The 14,459-nt window shown below is 36.6% G+C and overlaps 1 non-coding gene and 14 pseudogenes across 1 annotated transcript; all 15 read right to left on the bottom strand.

The window, feature by feature from the left end:
• Positions 1-591: 591 nt before the first annotated feature.
• Positions 592-710, bottom strand: LOC145650485 (5S ribosomal RNA; annotated as a pseudogene).
• A 352-nt stretch (positions 711-1,062) lies between these two features.
• Positions 1,063-1,181, bottom strand: LOC145649635 (5S ribosomal RNA; annotated as a pseudogene).
• Positions 1,182-1,971: 790 nt separating this feature from the next.
• LOC145646253 (5S ribosomal RNA) lies at positions 1,972-2,090 on the bottom strand (annotated as a pseudogene).
• Positions 2,091-3,634: 1,544 nt separating this feature from the next.
• Positions 3,635-3,753, bottom strand: LOC145649864 (5S ribosomal RNA; annotated as a pseudogene).
• A 352-nt stretch (positions 3,754-4,105) lies between these two features.
• On the bottom strand, positions 4,106-4,224 carry LOC145650484 (5S ribosomal RNA; annotated as a pseudogene).
• A 352-nt stretch (positions 4,225-4,576) lies between these two features.
• On the bottom strand, positions 4,577-4,695 carry LOC145648146 (5S ribosomal RNA). Its single transcript, XR_014116430.1, has one exon. It is a non-coding gene; the product is annotated as a 5S ribosomal RNA (ribosomal RNA).
• Positions 4,696-5,485: 790 nt separating this feature from the next.
• Positions 5,486-5,604, bottom strand: LOC145648337 (5S ribosomal RNA; annotated as a pseudogene).
• Positions 5,605-6,270: 666 nt separating this feature from the next.
• LOC145646252 (5S ribosomal RNA) lies at positions 6,271-6,389 on the bottom strand (annotated as a pseudogene).
• Positions 6,390-7,495: 1,106 nt separating this feature from the next.
• Positions 7,496-7,614, bottom strand: LOC145648336 (5S ribosomal RNA; annotated as a pseudogene).
• Positions 7,615-8,280: 666 nt separating this feature from the next.
• Positions 8,281-8,399, bottom strand: LOC145646250 (5S ribosomal RNA; annotated as a pseudogene).
• A 1,104-nt stretch (positions 8,400-9,503) lies between these two features.
• On the bottom strand, positions 9,504-9,622 carry LOC145646249 (5S ribosomal RNA; annotated as a pseudogene).
• Positions 9,623-10,506: 884 nt separating this feature from the next.
• Positions 10,507-10,625, bottom strand: LOC145647569 (5S ribosomal RNA; annotated as a pseudogene).
• A 1,105-nt stretch (positions 10,626-11,730) lies between these two features.
• Positions 11,731-11,849, bottom strand: LOC145643636 (5S ribosomal RNA; annotated as a pseudogene).
• A 1,105-nt stretch (positions 11,850-12,954) lies between these two features.
• LOC145646248 (5S ribosomal RNA) lies at positions 12,955-13,073 on the bottom strand (annotated as a pseudogene).
• Positions 13,074-14,178: 1,105 nt separating this feature from the next.
• On the bottom strand, positions 14,179-14,297 carry LOC145646247 (5S ribosomal RNA; annotated as a pseudogene).
• Positions 14,298-14,459: the final 162 nt, after the last annotated feature.

The following is a 14,459-nucleotide window of genomic DNA, read 5'->3' as shown; positions in this document are numbered from 1 at the left end:
CTTGTCAGTTGCAGATTAAAGTAAAGTGATGCAACAAAAACTTACAGCATCTGCTATTCCCAGGTGCTAACAGATAGTTTTTTTAATTAATCACTGCACTTCACATCCTAGCATGTCATCTTGAAAGTAAATTAAAGTGATGCAAGAGAAGCTTACAGCATCTCGTAGTCCAAGGTGCTAACAGATAGATTTTTGAGGAATCACTGCACTTCACATTCAGGCATGTGAGTTGGAGAGTAAATGAAAGTGATGCAAAAAAAACTTACAGCATCTGCTATTCCCAGGTGCTAACAGATAGTTTTTTTTATTAATCACTGCACTTCACATCCTAGCATGTCATCTTGAAAGTAAATTAAAGTGATGCAAGAGAAGCTTACAGCATCTCGTAGTCCAAGGTGCTAACAGATAGTTTTTTGATGAATCACTGCACTTCACATTCAGGCACGTGAGTTGGAGAGTAAATGAAAGTGATGCAAAAAAAACTTACAGCATCTGCTATTCCCAGGTGCTAACAGATAGTTTTTTTTATTAATCACTGCACTTCACATTTGAGCATGTCAGCTTGAAAGTAAATTAAAGTGATGCAAGAAAAGCTTACAGCACCTGGTATTCCTAGGTAGGGTCCCACCTCAGTAGTATCCAGGCCCAAACTTGCTTAGCTTCCAAGGTCAGATGAGATTGGGCATGCTCAAACTGGTGTGGCCGTAAGCCTCAAACACTTACTCAAATTGCCTAATCATAGCAAATATGATCAAAGACCAATCTGACAATTTTTTTTATTAATCCCTGCACTTGACATTCTAGAATGTTATCTTGAATGTAAATTAAATGATACAATAAAAGCTTACAACATCTGGTATACGGAGGCACTAATAGACAGTTTTTTGATGAATCACTGCACTTCACATTCAGGCATGTGAGTTGGAGAGTAAATGAAAGTGATGCAAAAAAAACTTACAGCATCTGCTATTCCCAGGTGCTAACAGATAGTTTTTTATATTAATCACTGCACTTCACATTTGAGCATGTCAGCTTGAAAGTAAATTAAAGTGATGCAAGAAAAGCTAACAGCACCTGGTATTCCTAGGTAGGGTCCCACCTCAGTACTATCCAGGCCCAAACTTGCTTAGCTTCCAAGGTCAGAGGAGATTGGGCGTTCTCAAGCTGGTGTGGCCGTAAGCCTTCAACACTTACTCAAATTGCCTAATCATAGCAAATATGATCAAAGACCAATCTGACAATTTTTTTTATTAATCCCTGCACTTGACGTTCTAGAATGTTATCTTGAATGTAAATTAAATGATGCAATAAAAGCTTACAACATCTTGTATACGGAGGCACTAACAGACAGTTTTTTGATGAATCACTGCACTTCACATTCAGGCATGTGAGTTGGAGAGTAAATGAAAGTGATGCAAAAAAAACTTACAAAATCTGCTATTCCCAGGTGCTAACAGATAGTTTGAGTTAATTATTCACTGCACTTCAAATTTGAACATGATAGCTTGAAAATAAATTAAAGGGATGCAAACAATCTTACAGCACCTGCTATTCCCTGGTACTAAAATATTTCTATTTAATCTGTACACTTCACATACAAGCTTGTCAGTTGCAGATTAAAGTAAAGTGATGCAACAAAAACTTACAGCATCTGCTATTCCCAGGTGCTAACAGATAGTTTTTTTAATTAATCACTGCACTTCACATCCTAGCATGTCATCTTGAAAGTAAATTAAAGTGATGCAAGAGAAGCTTACAGCATCTCGTAGTCCAAGGTGCTAACAGATAGATTTTTGAGGAATCACTGCACTTCACATTCAGGCATGTGAGTTGGAGAGTAAATGAAAGTGATGCAAAAAAAACTTACAGCATCTGCTATTCCCAGGTGCTAACAGATAGTTTTTTTTATTAATCACTGCACTTCACATTTGAGCATGTCAGCTTGAAAGTAAATTAAAGTGATGCAAGAAAAGCTTACAGCACCTGGTATTCCTAGGTAGGGTCCCACCTCAGTACTATTCAGGCCCAAACTTGCTTAGCTTCCAAGGTCAGATGAGATTGGGCGTTCTCAAGCTGGTGTGGCCGTAAGCCTTAAACACTTACTCAAATTGCCTAATCATAGCAAATATGATCAAAGACCAATCTGACAATTTTTTTTATTAATCCCTGCACTTGTCATTCTAGAATGTTATCTTGAATGTAATTAAATGATGCAATAAAAGCTTACAATACGGAGCTGGTATGCTGAGGCACTAATTATTCACTGCACTTCAAATTTGAACATGATAGCTTGAACATAAATTAAAGGGATGCAAACAATCTTACAGCACCTGCTATTCCCTGGTACTAAAATATTTCTATTTAATCTGTACACTTCACATACAAGCTTGTCAGTTGCAGATTAAAGTAATGTGATGCGACAAAAACTTACAGCATCTGCTATTCCCAGGTGCTAACAGATAGTTTTTTTAATTAATCACTGCATTTCACATCCTAGCATGTCATCTTGACAGTAAATTAATGTGATGCAAGAGAAGCTTACAGCATCTCGTAGTCCAATGTGCTAACATATAGTTTTTTGATGAATCACTGCACTTCACATTCAGGCATGTGAGTTGGAGAGTAAATGAAAGTGATGCAAAAAAAACTTACAGCATCTGCTATTCCCAGGTGCTAACAGATAGTTTGAGTTAATTATTCACTGCACTTCAAATTTGAACATGATAGCTTGAACATAAATTAAAGGGATGCAATACAATCTTACAGCACCTGCTATTCCCTGGTAATAAAATATTTCTATTTAATCTGTACACTTCACATACAAGCTTGTCAGTTGCAGATTAAAGTAAAGTGATGCAACAAAAACTTACAGCATTTGCTATTCCCAGGTGCTAACAGATAGTTTTTTTAATTAATCACTGCACTTCACATCCTAGCATGTCATCTTGAAAGTAAATTAAAGTGATGCAAGAGGAGCTTACAGCATCTCGTAGTCCAAGGTGCTAACAGAAAGTTTTTTGATGAATCACTGCACTTCACATTCAGGCATGTGAGTTGGAGAGTAAATGAAAGTGATGCAAAAAAAACTTACAGCATCTGCTATTCCCAGGTGCTAACAGATAGTTTGAGTTAATTATTCACTGCACTTCAAATTTGAACATGATAGCTTGAACATAAATTAAAGGGATGCAATACAATCTTACAGCACCTGCTATTCCCTGGTACTAAAATATTTCTATTTAATCTGTACACTTCACATACAAGCTTGTCAGTTGCAGATTAAAGTAAAGTGATGCAACAAAAACTTACAGCATTTGCTATTCCCAGGTGCTAACAGATAGTTTTTTTAATTAATCACTGCACTTCACATCCTAGCATGTCATCTTGAAAGTAAATTAAAGTGATGCAAGAGAAGCTTACAGCATCTCGTAGTCCATGGTGCTAACAGATAGATTTTTGAGGAATCACTGCACTTCACATTCAGGCATGTGAGTTGGAGAGTAAATGAAAGTGATGCAAAAAAAACTTACAGCATCTGCTATTCCCAGGTGCTAACAGATAGTTTTTTTTATTAATCACTGCACTTCACATTTGAGCATGTCAGCTTGAAAGTAAATTAAAGTGATGCAAGAAAAGCTTACAGCACCTGGTATTCCTAGGTAGGGTCCCACCTCAGTACTATCCAGGCCCAAACTTGCTTAGCTTCCAAGGTCAGAGGAGATTGGGCATTCTCAAACTGGTGTGGCCGTAAGCCTTAAACACTTACTCAAATTGCCTAATCATAGCAAATATGATCAAAGACCAATCTGACAATTTTTTTTATTAATCCCTGCAATTGACATTCTAGAATGTTATCTTGAATGTAAATTAAATGATGCAATAAAAGCTTACAACATCTGGTATACGGAGGAACTAACAGACAGTTTTTTGATGAATCACTGCACTTCACATTCAGGCATGTGAGTTGGAGAGTAAATGAAAGTGATGCAAAAAAAACTTACAGCATCTGCTATTCCCAGGTGCTAACAGATAGTTTTTTTTATTAATCACTGCACTTCACATTTGAGCATGTCAGCTTGAAAGTAAATTAAAGTGATGCAAGAAAAGCTTACAGCACCTGGTATTCCTAGGTAGGGTCCCACCTCAGTAGTATCCAGGCCCAAACTTGCTTAGCTTCCAAGGTCAGATGAGATTGGGCATGCTCAAACTGGTGTGGCCGTAAGCCTCAAACACTTACTCAAATTGCCTAATCATAGCAAATATGATCAAAGACCAATCTGACAATTTTTTTTATTAATCCCTGCACTTGACATTCTAGAATGTTATCTTGAATGTAAATTAAATGATGCAATAAAAGCTTACAACATCTGGTATACGGAGGCACTAACAGACAGTTTTTTGATGAATCACTGCACTTCACATTCAGGCATGTGAGTTGGAGAGTAAATGAAAGTGATGCAAAAAAAACTTACAGCATCTGCTATTCCCAGGTGCTAACAGATAGTTTTTTATATTAATCACTGCACTTCACATTTGAGCATGTCAGCTTGAAAGTAAATTAAAGTGATGCAAGAAAAGCTTACAGCACCTGGTATTCCTAGGTAGGGTCCCACCTCAGTACTATCCAGGCCCAAACTTGCTTAGCTTCCAAGGTCAGATGAGATTGGGCGTTCTCAAGCTGGTGTGGCCGTAAGCCTTAAACACTTACTCAAATTGCCTAATCATAGCAAATATGATCAAAGACCAATCTGACAATTTTTTTTATTATTCCCTGCACTTGACGTTCTAGAATGTTATCTTGAATGTAAATTAAATGATGCAATAAAAGCTTACAACATCTTGTATACGGAGGCACTAACAGACAGTTTTTTGATGAATCACTGCACTTCACATTCAGGCATGTGAGTTGGAGAGTAAATGAAAGTGATGCAAAAAAAACTTACATCATCTGCTATTCCCAGGTGCTAACAGATAGTTTGAGTTAATTATTCACTGCACTTCAAATTTGAACATGATAGCTTGAAAATAAATTAAAGGGATGCAAACAATCTTACAGCACCTGCTATTCCCTGCTACTAAAATATTTCTATTTAATCTGTACACTTCACATACAAGCTTGTCAGTTGCAGATTAAAGTAAAGTGATGCAACAAAAACTTACAGCATCTGCTATTCCCAGGTGCTAACAGATAGTTTTTTTAATTAATCACTGCACTTCACATCCTAGCATGTCATCTTGAAAGTAAATTAAAGTGATGCAAGAGAAGCTTACAGCATCTCGTAGTCCAAGGTGCTAACAGATAGATTTTTGAGGAATCACTGCACTTCACATTCAGGCATGTGAGTTGGAGAGTAAATGAAAGTGATGCAAAAAAAACTTACAGCATCTGCTATTCCCAGGTGCTAACAGATAGTTTTTTTTATTAATCACTGCACTTCACATTTGAGCATGTCAGCTTGAAAGTAAATTAAAGTGATGCAAGAAAAGCTTACAGCACCTGGTATTCCTAGGTAGGGTCCCACCTCAGTACTATTCAGGCCCAATCTTGCTTAGCTTCCAAGGTCAGATGAGATTGGGCGTTCTCAAGCTGGTGTGGCCGTAAGCCTTAAACACTTACTCAAATTGCCTAATCATAGCAAATATGATCAAAGACCAATCTGACAATTTTTTTTATTAATCCCTGCACTTGACATTCTAGAATGTTATCTTGAATGTAATTAAATGATGCAATAAAAGCTTACAATATGGAGCTGGTATACGGAGGCACTAATTATTCACTGCACTTCAAATTTGAACATGATAGCTTGAACATAAATTAAAGGGATGCAAACAATCTTACAGCACCTGCTATTCCCTGGTACTAAAATATTTCTATTTAATCTGTACACTTCACATACAAGCTTGTCAGTTGCAGATTAAAGTAAAGTGATGCAACAAAAACTTACAGCATCTGCTATTCCCAGGTGCTAACAGATAGTTTTTTTAATTAATCACTGCACTTCACATCCTAGCATGTCATCTTGAAAGTAAATTAAAGTGATGCAAGAGAAGCTTACAGCATCTCGTAGTCCAAGGTGCTAACAGATAGATTTTTGAGGAATCACTGCACTTCACATTCAGGCATGTGAGTTGGAGAGTAAATGAAAGTCATGCAAAAAAAACTTACAGCATCTGCTATTCCCAGGTGCTAACAGATAGTTTTTTTTATTAATCACTGCACTTCACATTTGAGCATGTCAGCTTGAAAGTAAATTAAAGTGATGCAAGAAAAGCTTACAGCACCTGGTATTCCTAGGTAGGGTCCCACCTCAGTACTATTCAGGCCCAAACTTGCTTAGCTTCCAAGGTCAGATGAGATTGGGCGTTCTCAAGCTGGTGTGGCCGTAAGCCTTAAACAATTACTCAAATTGCCTAATCATAGCAAATATGATCAAAGACCAATCTGACAATTTTTTTTATTAATCCCTGCACTTGACATTCTAGAATGTTATCTTGAATGTAATTAAATGATGCAATAAAAGCTTACAATACGGAGCTGGTATACTGAGGCACTAATTATTCACTGCACTTCAAATTTGAACATGATAGCTTGAACATAAATTAAAGGGATGCAAACAATCTTACAGCACCTGCTATTCCCTGGTACTAAAATATTTCTATTTAATCTGTACACTTCACATACAAGCTTGTCAGTTGCAGATTAAAGTAAAGTGATGCAACAAAAACTTACAGCATCTGCTATTCCCAGGTGCTAACAGATAGTTTTTTTAATTAATCACTGCATTTCACATCCTAGCATGTCATCTTGACAGTAAATTAAAGTGATGCAAGAGAAGCTTACAGCATCTCGTAGTCCAATGTGCTAACATATAGTTTTTTGATGAATCACTGCACTTCACATTCAGGCATGTAGGTTGGAGAGTAAATGAAAGTGATGCAAAAAAAAACTTACAGCATCTGCTATTCCCAGGTGCTAACAGATAGTTTGAGTTAATTATTCACTGCACTTCAAATTTGAACATGATAGCTTGAACATAAATTAAAGGGATGCAATACAATCTTACAGCACCTGCTATTCCCTGGTACTAAAATATTTCTATTTAATCTGTACACTTCACATACAAGCTTGTCAGTTGCAGATTAAAGTAAAGTGATGCAACAAAAACTTACAGCATTTGCTATTCCCAGGTGCTAACAGATAGTTTTTTTAATTAATCACTGCACTTCACATCCTAGCATGTCATCTTGAAAGTAAATTAAAGTGATGCAAGAGAAGCTTACAGCATCTCGTAGTCCAAGGTGCTAACAGATAGATTTTTGAGGAATCACTGCACTTCACATTCAGGCATGTGAGTTGGAGAGTAAATGAAAGTGATGCAAAAAAAACTTACAGCATCTGCTATTCCCAGGTGCTAACAGATAGTTTTTTTTATTAATCACTGCACTTCACATTTGAGCATGTCAGCTTGAAAGTAAATTAAAGTGATGCAAGAAAAGCTTACAGCACCTGGTATTCCTAGGTAGGGTCCCACCTCAGTACTATTCAGGCCCAATCTTGCTTAGCTTCCAAGGTCAGATGAGATTGGGCGTTCTCAAGCTGGTGTGGCCGTAAGCCTTAAACACTTACTCAAATTGCCTAATCATAGCAAATATGATCAAAGACCAATCTGACAATTTTTTTTATTAATCCCTGCACTTGACATTCTAGAATGTTACCTTGAATGTAATTAAATGATGCAATAAAAGCTTACAATACGGAGCTGGTATACGGAGGCACTAATTATTCACTGCACTTCAAATTTGAACATGATAGCTTGAACATAAATTAAAGGGATGCAAACAATCTTACAGCACCTGCTATTCCCTGGTACTAAAATATTTCTATTTAATCTGTACACTTCACATACAAGCTTGTCAGTTGCAGATTAAAGTAAAGTGATGCAACAAAAACTTACAGCATTTGCTATTCCCAGGTGCTAACAGATAGTTTTTTTAATTAATCACTGCACTTCACATCCTAGCATGTCATCTTGAAAGTAAATTAAAGTGATGCAAGAGAAGCTTACAGCATCTCGTAGTCCAAGGTGCTAACAGATAGATTTTTGAGGAATCACTGCACTTCACATTCAGGCATGTGAGTTGGAGAGTAAATGAAAGTGATGCAAAAAAAACGTACAGCATCTGCTATTCCCAGGTGCTAACAGATAGTTTTTTTTATTAATCACTGCACTTCACATTTGAGCATGTCAGCTTGAAAGTAAATTAAAGTGATGCAAGAAAAGCTTACAGCACCTGGTATTCCTAGGTAGGGTCCCACCTCAGTACTATTCAGGCCCAAACTTGCTTAGCTTCCAAGGTCAGATGAGATTGGGCGTTCTCAAGCTGGTGTGGCCGTAAGCCTTAAACACTTACTCAAATTGCCTAATCATAGCAAATATGATCAAAGACCAATCTGACAATTTTTTTTATTAATCCCTGCACTTGACATTCTAGAATGTTATCTTGAATGTAATTAAATGATGCAATAAAAGCTTACAATACGGAGCTGGTATACTGAGGCACTAATTATTCACTGCACTTCAAATTTGAACATGATAGCTTGAACATAAATTAAAGGGATGCAAACAATCTTACAGCACCTGCTATTCCCTGGTACTAAAATATTTCTATTTAATCTGTACACTTCACATACAAGCTTGTCAGTTGCAGATTAAAGTAAAGTGATGCAACAAAAACTTACAGCATCTGCTATTCCCAGGTGCTAACAGATAGTTTTTTTAATTAATCACTGCATTTCACATCCTAGCATGTCATCTTGACAGTAAATTAAAGTGATGCAAGAGAAGCTTACAGCATCTCGTAGTCCAATGTGCTAACATATAGTTTTTTGATGAATCACTGCACTTCACATTCAGGCATGTAGGTTGGAGAGTAAATGAAAGTGATGCAAAAAAAACTTACAGCATCTGCTATTCCCAGGTGCTAACAGATAGTTTGAGTTAATTATTCACTGCACTTCAAATTTGAACATGATAGCTTGAACATAAATTAAAGGGATGCAATACAATCTTACAGCACCTGCTATTCCCTGGTACTAAAATATTTCTATTTAATCTGTACACTTCACATACAAGCTTGTCAGTTGCAGATTAAAGTAAAGTGATGCAACAAAAACTTACAGCATCTGCTATTCCCAGGTGCTAACAGATAGTTTTTTTAATTAATCACTGCACTTCACATCCTAGCATGTCATCTTGAAAGTAAATTAAAGTGATGCAAGAGAAGCTTACAGCATCTCGTAGTCCAAGGTGCTAACAGATAGTTTTTGATGAATCACTGCACTTCACATTCAGGCATGTGAGTTGGAGAGTAAATGAAAGTGATGCAAAAAAAACTTACAGCATCTGCTATTCCCAGGTGCTAACAGATAGTTTTTTTTATTAATCACTGCACTTCACATTTGAGCATGTCAGCTTGAAAGTAAATTAAAGTGATGCAAGAAAAGCTTACAGCACCTGGTATTCCTAGGTAGGGTCCCACCTCAGTACTATTCAGGCCCAAACTTGCTTAGCTTCCAAGGTCAGATGAGATTGGGCGTTCTCAAGCTGGTGTGGCCGTAAGCCTTAAACACTTACTCAAATTGCCTAATCATAGCAAATATGATCAAAGACCAATCTGACAATTTTTTTTATTAATCCCTGCACTTGACATTCTAGAATGTTATCTTGAATGTAATTAAATGATGCAATAAAAGCTTACAATACGGAGCTGGTATACGGAGGCACTAATTATTCACTGCACTTCAAATTTGAACATGATAGCTTGAACATAAATTAAAGGGATGCAAACAATCTTACAGCACCTGCTATTCCCTGGTACTAAAATATTTCTATTTAATCTGTACACTTCACATACAAGCTTGTCAGTTGCAGATTAAAGTAAAGTGATGCAACAAAAACTTACAGCATCTGCTATTCCCAGGTGCTAACAGATAGTTTTTTTAATTAATCACTGCATTTCACATCCTAGCATGTCATCTTGACAGGAAATTAAAGTGATGCAAGAGAAGCTTACAGCATCTCGTAGTCCAATGTGCTAACATATAGTTTTTTGATGAATCACTGCACTTCACATTCAGGCATGTAGGTTGGAGAGTAAATGAAAGTGATGCAAAAAAAACTTACAGCATCTGCTATTCCCAGGTGCTAACAGATAGTTTGAGTTAATTATTCACTGCACTTCAAATTTGAACATGATAGCTTGAACATAAATTAAAGGGATGCAATACAATCTTACAGCACCTGCTATTCCCTGGTACTAAAATATTTCTATTTAATCTGTACACTTCACATACAAGCTTGTCAGTTGCAGATTAAAGTAAAGTGATGCAACAAAAACTTACAGCATTTGCTATTCCCAGGTGCTAACAGATAGTTTTTTTTATTAATCACTGCACTTCACATTTGAGCATGTCAGCTTGAAAGTAAATTAAAGTGATGCAAGAAAAGCTTACAGCACCTGGTATTCCTAGGTAGGGTCCCACCTCAGTACTATTCAGGCCCAAACTTGCTTAGCTTCCAAGGTCAGATGAGATTGGGCGTTCTCAAGATGGTGTGGCCGTAAGCCTTAAACACTTACTCAAATTGCCTAATCATAGCAAATATGATCAAAGACCAATCTGACAATTTTTTTTATTAATCCCTGCACTTGACATTCTAGAATGTTATCTTGAATGTAATTAAATGATGCAATAAAAGCTTACAATACGGAGCTGGTATACTGAGGCACTAATTATTCACTGCACTTCAAATTTGAACATGATAGCTTGAACATAAATTAAAGGGATGCAAACAATCTTACAGCACCTGCTATTCCCTGGTACTAAAATATTTCTATTTAATCTGTACACTTCACATACAAGCTTGTCAGTTGCAGATTAAAGTAAAGTGATGCAACAAAAACTTACAGCATCTGCTATTCCCAGGTGCTAACAGATAGTTTTTTTAATTAATCACTGCATTTCACATCCTAGCATGTCATCTTGACAGTAAATTAAAGTGATGCAAGAGAAGCTTACAGCATCTCGTAGTCCAATGTGCTAACATATAGTTTTTTGATGAATCACTGCACTTCACATTCAGGCATGTAGGTTGGAGAGTAAATGAAAGTGATGCAAAAAAAACTTACAGCATCTGCTATTCCCAGGTGCTAACAGATAGTTTGAGTTAATTATTCACTGCACTTCAAATTTGAACATGATAGCTTGAACATAAATTAAAGGGATGCAATACAATCTTACAGCACCTGCTATTCCCTGGTACTAAAATATTTCTATTTAATCTGTACACTTCACATACAAGCTTGTCAGTTGCAGATTAAAGTAAAGTGATGCAACAAAAACTTACAGCATCTGCTATTCCCAGGTGCTAACAGATAGTTTTTTTAATTAATCACTGCACTTCACATCCTAGCATGTCATCTTGAAAGTAAATTAAAGTGATGCAAGAGAAGCTTACAGCATCTCGTAGTCCAAGGTGCTAACAGATAGATTTTTGAGGAATCACTGCACTTCACATTCAGGCATGTGAGTTGGAGAGTAAATGAAAGTGATGCAAAAAAAACTTACAGCATCTGCTATTCCCAGGTGCTAACAGATAGTTTTTTTTATTAATCACTGCACTTCACATTTGAGCATGTCAGCTTGAAAGTAAATTAAAGTGATGCAAGAAAAGCTTACAGCACCTGGTATTCCTAGGTAGGGTCCCACCTCAGTACTATTCAGGCGCAAACTTGCTTAGCTTCCAAGGTCAGATGAGATTGGGCGTTCTCAAGCTGGTGTGTCCGTAAGCCTTAAACACTTACTCAAATTGCCTAATCATAGCAAATATGATCAAAGACCAATCTGACAATTTTTTTTATTAATCCCTGCACTTGACATTCTAGAATGTTATCTTGAATGTAATTAAATGATGCAGTAAAAGCTTACAATACGGAGCTGGTATACGGAGGCACTAATTATTCACTGCACTTCAAATTTGAACATGATAGCTTGAACATAAATTAAAGGGATGCAAACAATCTTACAGCACCTGCTATTCCCTGGTACTAAAATATTTCTATTTAATCTGTACACTTCACATACAAGCTTGTCAGTTGCAGATTAAAGTAAAGTGATGCAACAAAAACTTACAGCATCTGCTATTCCCAGGTGCTAACAGATAGTTTTTTTAATTAATCACTGCATTTCACATCCTAGCATGTCATCTTGACAGTAAATTAAAGTGATGCAAGAGAAGCTTACAGCATCTCGTAGTCCAATGTGCTAACATATAGTTTTTTGATGAATCACTGCACTTCACATTCAGGCATGTAGGTTGGAGAGTAAATGAAAGTGATGCAAAAAAAACTTACAGCATCTGCTATTCCCAGGTGCTAACAGATAGTTTGAGTTAATTATTCACTGCACTTCAAATTTGAACATGATAGCTTGAACATAAATTAAAGGGATGCAATACAATCTTACAGCACCTGCTATTCCCTGGTACTAAAATATTTCTATTTAATCTGTACACTTCACATACAAGCTTGTCAGTTGCAGATTAAAGTAAAGTGATGCAACAAAAACTTACAGCATTTGCTATTCCCAGGTGCTAACAGATAGTTTTTTTAATTAATCACTGCACTTCACATCCTAGCATGTCATCTTGAAAGTAAATTAAAGTGATGCAAGAGAAGCTTACAGCATCTCGTAGTCCAAGGTGCTAACAGATAGATTTTTGAGGAATCACTGCACTTCACATTCAGGCATGTGAGTTGGAGAGTAAATGAAAGTGATGCAAAAAAAACTTACAGCATCTGCTATTCCCAGGTGCTAACAGATAGTTTTTTTTATTAATCACTGCACTTCACATTTGAGCATGTCAGCTTGAAAGTAAATTAAAGTGATGCAAGAAAAGCTTACAGCACCTGGTATTCCTAGGTAGGGTCCCACCTCAGTACTATTCAGGCCCAAACTTGCTTAGCTTCCAAGGTCAGATGAGATTGGGCGTTCTCAAGCTGGTGTGGCCGTAAGCCTTAAACACTTACTCAAATTGCCTAATCATAGCAAATATGATCAAAGACCAATCTGACAATTTTTTTTATTAATCCCTGCACTTGACATTCTAGAATGTTATCTTGAATGTAATTAAATGATGCAATAAAAGCTTACAATACGGAGCTGGTATACTGAGGCACTAATTATTCACTGCACTTCAAATTTGAACATGATAGCTTGAACATAAATTAAAGGGATGCAAACAATCTTACAGCACCTGCTATTCCCTGGTACTAAAATATTTCTATTTAATCTGTACACTTCACATACAAGCTTGTCAGTTGCAGATTAAAGTAAAGTGATGCAACAAAAACTTACAGCATCTGCTATTCCCAGGTGCTAACAGATAGTTTTTTTAATTAATCACTGCATTTCACATCCTAGCATGTCATCTTGACAGTAAATTAAAGTGATGCAAGAGAAGCTTACAGCATCTCGTAGTCCAATGTGCTAACATATAGTTTTTTGATGAATCACTGCACTTCACATTCAGGCATGTAGGTTGGAGAGTAAATGAAAGTGATGCAAAAAAAACTTACAGCATCTGCTATTCCCAGGTGCTAACAGATAGTTTGAGTTAATTATTCACTGCACTTCAAATTTGAACATGATAGCTTGAACATAAATTAAAGGGATGCAATACAATCTTACAGCACCTGCTATTCCCTGGTACTAAAATATTTCTATTTAATCTGTACACTTCACATACAAGCTTGTCAGTTGCAGATTAAAGTAAAGTGATGCAACAAAAACTTACAGCATCTGCTATTCCCAGGTGCTAACAGATAGTTTTTTTAATTAATCACTGCACTTCACATCCTAGCATGTCATCTTGAAAGTAAATTAAAGTGATGCAAGAGAAGCTTACAGCATCTCGTAGTCCAAGGTGCTAACAGATAGATTTTTGAGGAATCACTGCACTTCACATTCAGGCATGTGAGTTGGAGAGTAAATGAAAGTGATGCAAAAAAAACTTACAGCATCTGCTATTCCCAGGTGCTAACAGATAGTTTTTTTTATTAATCACTGCACTTCACATTTGAGCATGTCAGCTTGAAAGTAAATTAAAGTGATGCAAGAAAAGCTTACAGCACCTGGTATTCCTAGGTAGGGTCCCACCTCAGTACTATTCAGGCCCAAACTTGCTTAGCTTCCAAGGTCAGATGAGATTGGGCGTTCTCAAGCTGGTGTGGCCGTAAGCCTTAAACACTTACTCAAATTGCCTAATCATAGCAAATATGATCAAAGACCAATCTGACAATTTTTTTATTAATCCCTGCACTTGACATTCTAGAATGTTATCTTGAATGTAATTAAATGATGCAATAAAAGCTTACAATACGGAGCTGGTATACGGAGGCAC

This window comes from Electrophorus electricus, chromosome 13 (assembly GCF_041902795.1).
Source record: "Electrophorus electricus isolate QZ-2024a chromosome 13, ASM4190279v1, whole genome shotgun sequence".
Classification (NCBI taxonomy): domain Eukaryota; kingdom Metazoa; phylum Chordata; class Actinopteri; order Gymnotiformes; family Gymnotidae; genus Electrophorus; species Electrophorus electricus.
This window is presented reverse-complemented; position numbering and strand designations above follow the sequence as displayed.